A 9,459-nucleotide genomic window follows, 5' to 3' on the forward strand; every position below is an offset into this window, starting at 1 on the left:
TAAAACACTCACAGAGGGTCGCTTAGGGGATGCTTTTTACCTCAGCAGGATTTAAGCATTGATTCTGGAAGTGTGAAACTGGTACTGTCATGTAAAAATACATAGATACATACATATACATATATATATGTATATATATACTATAAAAGGATAAGGATAAAGAATAAATCCAGTAGAAATATCTATTTCAGTCCTGTCCTGAGCATCATAGATTTGGAAAGTTGCTTCACCAAAAAGGCTTTTTTTCTTTCTTTTCTTTTTTTTTTTTTTTTTTTTTTTGCCCCTTTAGTCCTTGCATGGCACAGCCATAGGTCACAAGAACATCCCCTTCAAGGAGATGGGAGAGCATTAAGGATAACCACAAAACACCTATGGAGTTTTCCTTTCCCTTTACATGTGAAAAGTATTTACAGATTAGAGCAGATCTGAATGCATCTCGAGCTGCTAAACCATGCATTATGGAGTGGAATCATGTCTTATAGGACATAATTTTAGTCCTGCCCTCATTGTCTAGGATTCTTTGCCTTAGAGCAAAAATCTATTTTACCCTTCTTAGGTATTTATCGTATGCATTTAGTAATTCACTTCATTGTATCCAGGCATTTGGTAGGCGTGAGGCAAGAAAGTAAAATTATCCTTCCCACACTCTTTTCTTTGGATCCCAAGCCAGTCACACTTATGCTGACTTATCCCCTCATACTTTATCAAAATCACATTTTTGGCATGATAGTAACTTTCTTTTTTTAGCTTGGCTACTGCAGAAAACCGCAAGTTTGTAGTGGGAGGAGAGGTGGACGTGTGGGAAAAGTGTCCAGCCATTATTCAGGGTGTCTTACACAAACGGATGAAAAACAGCAAGAACATGTTGTTCTCCCCAGGAATGAGAGAGCAATATACATCCTTCCCATAAATGGGAGCTGAATGATACCCCTAAAGCAGGCTGCGTTTTAGAATAAAAGACTGTCTAATTGAAACTTCTTATAAAAATAGCTCTTCAGAAAAGTGGGGAGAACGAAAGTCCACAGGCCTTCAGCCAAGCCCTGGAAGCAGTCGCACCACCTCTCTTTCTCTGTGTTTTCCTGCCACCTTGCTGCAGCACAGGGGTGCTACGGAGCAAGACTGTCCTGGCCTGGAGGAACAGCAGCCTCCAAGAGGCTTTGTCACATCCTGACAAAGTGAAGGCCAAAAGGGGGGCAGAAGGAAACAGCCAGGGAAGAGATGGAGTGCTCCTTTGGAAAGTCCTCATCTATTCTAGCATGAAAATCCTGCAAGTTTGGGTATTCCTACTTATGCAAGCAGATCAGTGCCCCAAGTGCTCACATGATGAATACTGCAGAGAAGCTCCAGCTGGGACAGTTTCTTCCACTGCGTGCATGCTCTCCACCAGGATTCATTTACCATTCTGGTTGTTGTCCTATACAAGATTTTTATCCATAGGTAATTCCCATGAACAGAAGTGCTTAGCAGCTGATTGGGAACTTGATGTCTAAAGAAATATAGCTTATAATTTCAGCTGAATACACTGTCCAGGTAACAGCCTGAATGATGTGGGTTTGGGTGCTAGGCTCTGGAGCAGAGCAGAGAGGACTGCCACTTGCGAGGTACCAGGGCGTGCTCAACCTCAGGCACACAGCCTACCAAGCTGAAAGACCCAACAAGCAGAGAGCTCAGTGAGAAGGAAACATTCTGCTTACTCCTTGAGTCCGCTATGAATGGAGGATTCAAAAAAGACATTTTTCATGCATGGCCCTGTCTGAAAAGTCCTGCTGTACCCCATGTGCAGCCAGCTCTGGTGAGCCCCGTCAGCGGCCGCTGGTGCAGCTTCTGAAAATTTGCTTTATCACGTGTAAAAACACAATGTGATATTTTGGCCTTCTTAACACAACACACTGATAACAGGAACTGGGAACAGGGGAACATTCTTTTAATCTCATCAGCTGGCCGGGATGCTGTTTGCCACGTCCAGGGAGCTATTTCCAAATGAGTGTATTTATAAACCAGCTAGTGAGGTGAGGGGCAGGGTTTGACCTCTTGTTAATGAAATAAAGATAAGCATCAGCTTGGCATCTGCTTTCTGACCATGTGAGAAGTTAATTTTTCCTTTCCATAGCAGCGTTGTCCTGTTTCATTCCTCACCTCCATGATAAGGGTAGGCACAGGCTGCCATCCAGCCTGAGGCTCCCCATGATCTCTGCATGCTCTAGATGAGGTCTGCACTTGATCCCAAGGTCCAGTGCAGGTTTTGAGACTGTTCCATGACACCTTTACCCTGCCTGTCCCTTCCCAGAGCTCAGGAGATAGATTTTTCTACCACTGCCAAGAGTTTCCTTTGCACGAATCCACCTTATTGAAGCTGCTAAAAATCTGGTGCTCATTTTAAGTGCTAAACTCTGTGGAAATGTGAATCCAAAAGGAATGAGGAAATCAACCAAGCATCCCTAGGACAGTTGTTCCCACAAGAACACAGGCCACACTGAGGAGAGAAAGTTCAAACGCGCACTGGAAACTTCTGTTTTCATACCCTAAGAAAGGAGGTTTCCATAGGGGGAGTGGGAGCATCCTGATCCCTTGCTGCCTTCCTCCTATCTGATGTAAATAAAGCTGTGTAAACAAGTCTGAAATGGGGTTAAATCACATCTAGAGATTGCAGAAGACCTGGAATATGGGCTTAGAAAAGCATGAGCACCATAGGACTGGATCTTTCCTCTAGCTGGCAGTGATAGAGAATTGGATTATGGTCAAGGATAGCACAAGAATTTATGGAAAAGCACCAAGAGATTAAATTGCTGCCATCCACTCTGATCTGCTTCTACTTACTCAAATTAAAGTTACTCAAATTATAAATTTCACTAACAATGGCAAGCAGAATCACAGCAGACTCTTTATTGCATTTTATTAGGCTGCTCAGAAACCACATACAGGAACTCTGGCTGGGACAAAGCTCTCTGGCATCTTATCACAACATGGGGCTATAACATGGTGGAAATCTATACTGTCTTTATGGAACACTGGTGTAGGGCTAAAACAATGAGATTGCTTTTTGCTTGACCTTCCATGTATCCTAGCTCCATATCCATTTAGCTTCAACATGGGCAAGCAAGGAGACCATTGCCATGAAGGTGACAAGGCAAAGGAATTTGGAGCAGAGTGCTCAGTGATCACCATTTGAGCCAAAATAATGAGGTCTTCTGCCTTGATGAAAGTAGAGCCATTGAGGCAATGGATTTTTTTTTCTCCAAAACTCAACACAAATGTCATTATTTGAAAGCTTCTGAAAATGTTTGTAGAGCACATATGAAGCAGAGTCATACAAAGACTTGGGAGTCTTGAAGCCCAATCTATTCTATAAATATTTTGGTCGGTAACTATATTGCTGATCTTGCCAGATAACCCTTCCTTCTATTAACTTTATACTAAAGATTTTAGGCCAGAAGAGTTTACAACATCGGTGTCTGTGGTGAAGACACTGATTTATTCCCTGAGACTCAAATGATGCAAAAGCGGGATGTTTACAAGCAGAGGATGGAAGTGCAACTCAGATGTCCACAGAGGTCCTACTGCTTGCCAGTGGCTGCCCAGTCCCCCAGTGGATGCTGCATTCCCACGTGTTTGCTGACTGCAGTGTGCAGCAGGGTCCGGCTTGGCTGACAACTCTAGCTTAAACGTCACTCTTTCCTCATGCAGAAAGCACAGGGGTTAATGCATCTCCAAAATGCTCACTGAGGCCCTCATCTAAATTGTTTTCCTGTCCTGGAACTCATTAGCATTGCATGCAGCACCCTGAGCCATGTCAGAAGGGAACCTGTGGCAGGCCCCATCAGGAAGGACAAGTCCTGCGAAGCGCCCTCTGCTGTTAGCTCACTGCTCAGGGCGCATTGCTTATCTCCATTGCAATTAGGGAGGAGAGAGGAAGTGCAAGATACGCAATCAATATTATTGGGCTAAATCTGGTGTAATTCATTGGTTGGCAGAGGAATGCAAAAATTAACGATGTGAGCTAGAGAAATCCCAAGGGAGAAGGAGTGAGTTCAGATAGGAAAGCAAAAGTGGTTAACTTTATTCACCGCTATCCCTGCAAGAATGACTTCAAAACTGGTGCAAAACTACAAGTGAAATTCTGGATAGCAGCTTACGTGTGAGCGATGCCATACTACTTTGTGCCTACACCAGCAGCAAACAACTGATGTAAGCCAAAATCAAATCTGCTCAACAGCTGGGTCAGCCCATTAGTCTTCTAAATGTGTTTGTCTCAGCTTTCCACAGATCCCTACTCTCATTTTAACCCATGGGGGAATTCAGATTGGAATTTCTTAGTGAACAGTTATGCCAGCTACAAATAATTGTAGAAATGCTAGAAAGGGGTAGCATTTTATTTTATTTTTTTCCTACAATAATATACTTGCTCTGCTTACAGTTCAGATGGCTTATGCTTCAGGCTGTAGGGCTCTCTGTATCAGTATCTCAAGCTAGACATGTAAAATCTGGCAATGGTAGAAATGAATGAAGCACATTCAGTATTATAGGATAATTGGTTTCGCTTTCACACTCTCCCAAATCTTTGTATTTCAACTTTGCCTGATTAGCCAGTGGTGACAGCTCAGGAAGTGGATTCCACCAAATCTCACAACAACTGATCTAAAATGCTCTAATCTCTGGAAAGATAAGGAGTTGCTACAGCAAAGCCAACATAAACCTGAGAGCTATAGAAGGTTGAGTTGTTGTTTAGCCTCTGTTGCTGGTTAGCTACTGTACTTGATTTCAAAGACCACCCTGTATTTAAACCTTCTCACTTAACTCAACACATATCTTTTCAACACCATCTGAGGCTTGGCACCCTGGATAGCATCAGCCACACAAAGCTGAAGGACATTGTTTGGGGAGCTCAGCACTGCAGTGAGCATCCCCTCATCCTAAAGTCGCTGCAGATACATCAGACAGCAGCTCCTGTGAAATGTATTTATTGCTAATATCGAATTAATAGTACTGCAGCTGCTCATTTAAAATAAAATACCATGTATTGTTTTCATTGGCCATATCTTGGGCTGTCATAGAAAATGTAATATTTGGAGCTAGGGAAAAAAGCACCTCCCACTTCTTTTCAGGGAACATTGCTCTATGTCACGGAAATCCATTCCTCTCATATCATTTCCTTTATTGCAACCATGTTGATTACTTTTATCCCCCATATTTCCTTTGTTTACTTTAAGAAATGCAATCAAAGGTCCGGCAAAACCCTTGAAATGCTGAGCAGGAGGTTGATCAATTTGCCTTGTAAACAGAATCACATTGGGCACATATCCAACAGCGTAAAACAAGCAGACAAACTTCCTATTTCAAACGTAAGCTCATTTGGCGTGCGCTGTATGTGATTTATCACCCACTGGATAAATTACTGTGTATATGTTAGCAACCATCTTTTATATTTTCTGGCATTGTTCGCTCCAAAAAGTAGTTCAGTTTGCTGGAGTAATGCAGCTGTATCCTAAAGAATTTTGTCCACAATGCTGTGTAGTGAGATGGGGTTGGATGTAGAAAATTTCACTGCTAATTTCTTGCTGAAATTCTGCCTTTATTGATGTGAAGTGATGCCTTAAGAAGCAGTAGTGAGTTGGCATTTACTAGCATGTATCTAAAAGCAAATGCGCTCAATTCCTGCAGATCTTAGCAAGACCTCAGCATGGAGAGCTGAGTCACCTTCCACTATTCATCTTCTTGACAGAGATATCAAAAGTTGGACTTTTTCCTCCATTTTATCTGGGAAAAGTAGCAGTAATTTTAATGGCTGCTCCTTCTACTGTTTTGATTGCCTTTGTGTTCCTTCAGAATGTCTGCTCCTGTGCACGAGCTGCAGATGCTGCATGCTGCAAGTCCTGGTCACCAGGGAACAGCTTGCAGGGATTCAGCCTGAGAAAAAGCATATATCTGAGTGAAAGTGGTTGCAGAGTGATAGAGAGCCATGAGAAAGAGCAAGGCAGGGGAGTGAAGGAGAGTAAGGCAAGAAGCCCAGCTGCCAGATTTGTGCCCAAAATGTGCCCAATGGTTCACAGGTCATTCAAATGTTCTGAGATCATTTGAAAGCATGCCCTTGTATTGGGGTGTGTAAATGAGATAACTCTGATAAACCTATCTGATCTTTGAAAATTTCTGGCTTTATGGTTCTTGGAAAAAGATTTTAATTTTTTTTCTCATGTGTGTTTCGATTTCAGTGGGCTTGCAGTGCAAGATGTACCTTTTTCTACTTATTGAGAAGATGCCTTTAAGGGAGCTCATTTGCACAGCAGCGAGTTTTAAAGTCTGTGTTCATTACCAAATGTCTGGGGGTGTTAGGCCATAAGTTCAGGTTCTCTTTGGGTTAGGGCTGTGCCGACTACATGAGTGACCACACATGGGTGTTTTGCACTGCTTCTAAATCAGTTTACTAACAGGTGGACACAAGCCTGCCTCACTTTGGCTGAAGGAGGTTCAAGCTGGACACACTTGGGATGTCTTTCATCTATCTTCATTTAGGCTTCTGAACTCTAGAAATCAAAGCATGTGTGTGGCCCCTTTACCTCCACGTAAGAGAAAGGGGTTTCACCCTGCACTGCCTCTCCTCCTCCAGCATTGTTGCCTGAAAGGGCTCAGGTGGTTTCTGTGTCATGACAAGGCTTAGCCTCAAATATTCCCCTTCTCACACCCAGGTAAATCACACCTTGTTACCCTGTTTTGGTCAATACAAGAGAAAAAAAAAACAACACATTTCTACCTTAAACTTAGAAGAAGGAATCAAGGGTAAGGCATTGGTCATGATTTGTGGCTGGTTTCTGCTTTCTGCAACAATGGAACCTCCCTAACAGCTCTTCACTACTGATATCGCCTGTGCTAGAAATACACAGCTCTGGCCAAAATGCCTGGGCCGAGCACTAATATTCAACAATAATATGTTCCATATAATAAACTTCTTCTTCCAAGGGGTGTTGATAAGAATTTCCATTTTTAGTCACGGGCAAATGAGCCATTCATCCTTTATTGGTTGTTGTTTCAATTGAAGAAGAAGCAGAAGCTTTTTTTTTTTTTTTTTTTTTTTTTACTTTTCCTGTAAATAGTGCATTAATGAAGACAGATGGGTCAGCAGTATAAACAAAACCTCTATCTCCAGCTAGTTTTGTTCTGGCTTTTTTTCCCGGTATAGTAAGCAAACCACCACCACCCTGGTTCCCATCCTATTAACAGTGTTTGCACTCCAAATGTTGAACTGGGTTATAAGGAAGTTTAAATTAACCCTGGGCTGTAGTTTCTCAAATGCATGAAACAGATGTTCAAAGGCCAGGAAATCCTTCTTTCTGTCTCTTTTTAAAATCAAGTAGTGGATTTTGCTGGGGTTTGGCTCAGTGTTTTAGATAGAAAATACTTTGCTAAACCTCTTCCATTGTGCTGTAGGTAAGCCAGACACAAAACTGCCCATGGCTGTTAAAAACTTTATTTTATTTTATTTTATTTTATTTTATTTTATTTTATTTTATTTTATTTTATTTTATTTTATTTTATTTTATTTTATTTTATTTATTTATTTATTTATTTTGGTATTTCTAGGCTTCTGGAGCTTCTGGTTTGCTTTGGTCTCTGAGCACTTTAAGAAGTGCAGTGCAGTATCTGGAGCTTGGGAGAAGAAGATAGATGTGGGTTTTGGCTGCAGTTTTGGATGATGGTTGTTTTGGGAGATGATTTTTCCTAAGTGACCTCATTTCCTCATTTTTGGGGAGGCTGATCCTCATGCTTTTAGCTCCAAAGCTATACATGATACCTTTTTTTTTTTTTTTTTCCCCTACTGAGACTTATATTTTGGCACTTGCAAATGGGAGCAGCAAAGATTTGAAGCTGTTTGAAAGCCTGCAACTATAGAGGTTTTCTCTTCACAGACCAGAGTGTGTGAAGGTTTATTGGCAATCTTAATTTTGGAGTTTGGTACATTTGCTCTACACATCCTAAAGGAGAAGGTAAGGGCCTTAGAAGCAGAATAAAACCCCCCTTGCAAGGGGGACAAGGCTGGTGTATATGCCAGGGAAGGTGATGAGCAGTGTTGTGGTGGCCTGTGCCAGCATAAGCCACAGCCAGGCTGCTGCTTCTGCAAGCAGCACTGTGGGGAGAAGTGATGCCCTGCTTCCCTGCCAGAACATCATGGGGCTCTGACCCTTCTGCTCAGGCTCTGCCAGCTGTACCAAACGGCCCATCTGCCCAAAGCAAGGGGTCTGGCAGGGCCAGGACAGAAAAATCTGTGCTGAACTGCCAAGAAAGCTGGGAATTGGTATCTTCCATCACCCAGGCAGGGCACAACAGTCATAGTGAGCCTAGGCTCCAGGAACTGTAGCCAAGGAAGTGATAATGCAAGAAAGTTTTGAGAAGAAATTTACTTGAGGAAGGTTTAGTCCATGTGCAGAGAGCTAAGAGATATGGATCATTTAAGGGAACCTCAGATTTCCAAGCGCTTCTTGAAATCTGGCATTGCTGCTGCGTTTGCACAGGAGACACAGATGTCATGATTTCTTCAAAGGCCCAGAAATGAGTGAGATGTCTTAAAGTTTGTGCTCTCCTGGAGGCATCATGTGTGTTGATTTAAGAGTAGGAACCCAAGACCAAACTCTAATCGCAATATAGTTGCAACTGAAGGATTCAAGAGATGCTTGGTTTTCTCCTGAAATAGCACAATAGGATATTCTTGTTTTACTGCTCATGCTTTACTGCATTTCTTCACAAAGTCTGGCTAAAATCCCCTTTGATCATTGCTTCATTATAAAGAAAAGTTACTAATACTAAAAAGCTGGCTGACACCTAATACTAAATAGGTACATTAGATATTTCTGCATTCATACGTGCAGGTCTCCTTACTGATAAAACTACACGCCTACCCATATTTGCACTATACCATAATACTCTGCATCCCATCTACTCTGTTACAAAACATCTGTGACAATAAAAGAGTGTGAAAGCAGCCACTCTGATTTGCTATGTGGTCACAGGGAAATTTAGAGTGATTGTGGGTGATTAGAGTGGGTTACTTATTATTTTTAAGGCCTACATCCTCTTACATGCTTCTCAGAAATGTTAAAGGACAGCAGTACAAAAGCACGCTGGCCAGATCACTGCCACAGGAACAGTTGCAGAAAAGAGATGATAAAAGCAAATGTCGGATTATCTCCCTAATGCTGGATTATCACTCCTAACAAGGCGAATGGTTTGTCTTGGCAAATGGCTTCATAGGAATTGTGGATAGTTTTAAAAGGTTCTGTGTGGTGACACTTAGCCGTTGGCTGCAGCAGTTCATGTCAGCAGAGCAAAATATCACACCTCTTATGAATTCTTTTAACATACCATTGACTACAGACTAAGATTGCATGGTAGCTCAGGGGAAAGGTCTGTGAGCAGTGTCAGCCACTTGCAGGGTGAGATCCTGAGCAGGTGTAAAGTAATATAGCCTCGTGG

This window comes from Aythya fuligula, chromosome 27 (genome assembly GCF_009819795.1).
Source record: "Aythya fuligula isolate bAytFul2 chromosome 27, bAytFul2.pri, whole genome shotgun sequence".
NCBI classification, from domain to species: domain Eukaryota; kingdom Metazoa; phylum Chordata; class Aves; order Anseriformes; family Anatidae; genus Aythya; species Aythya fuligula.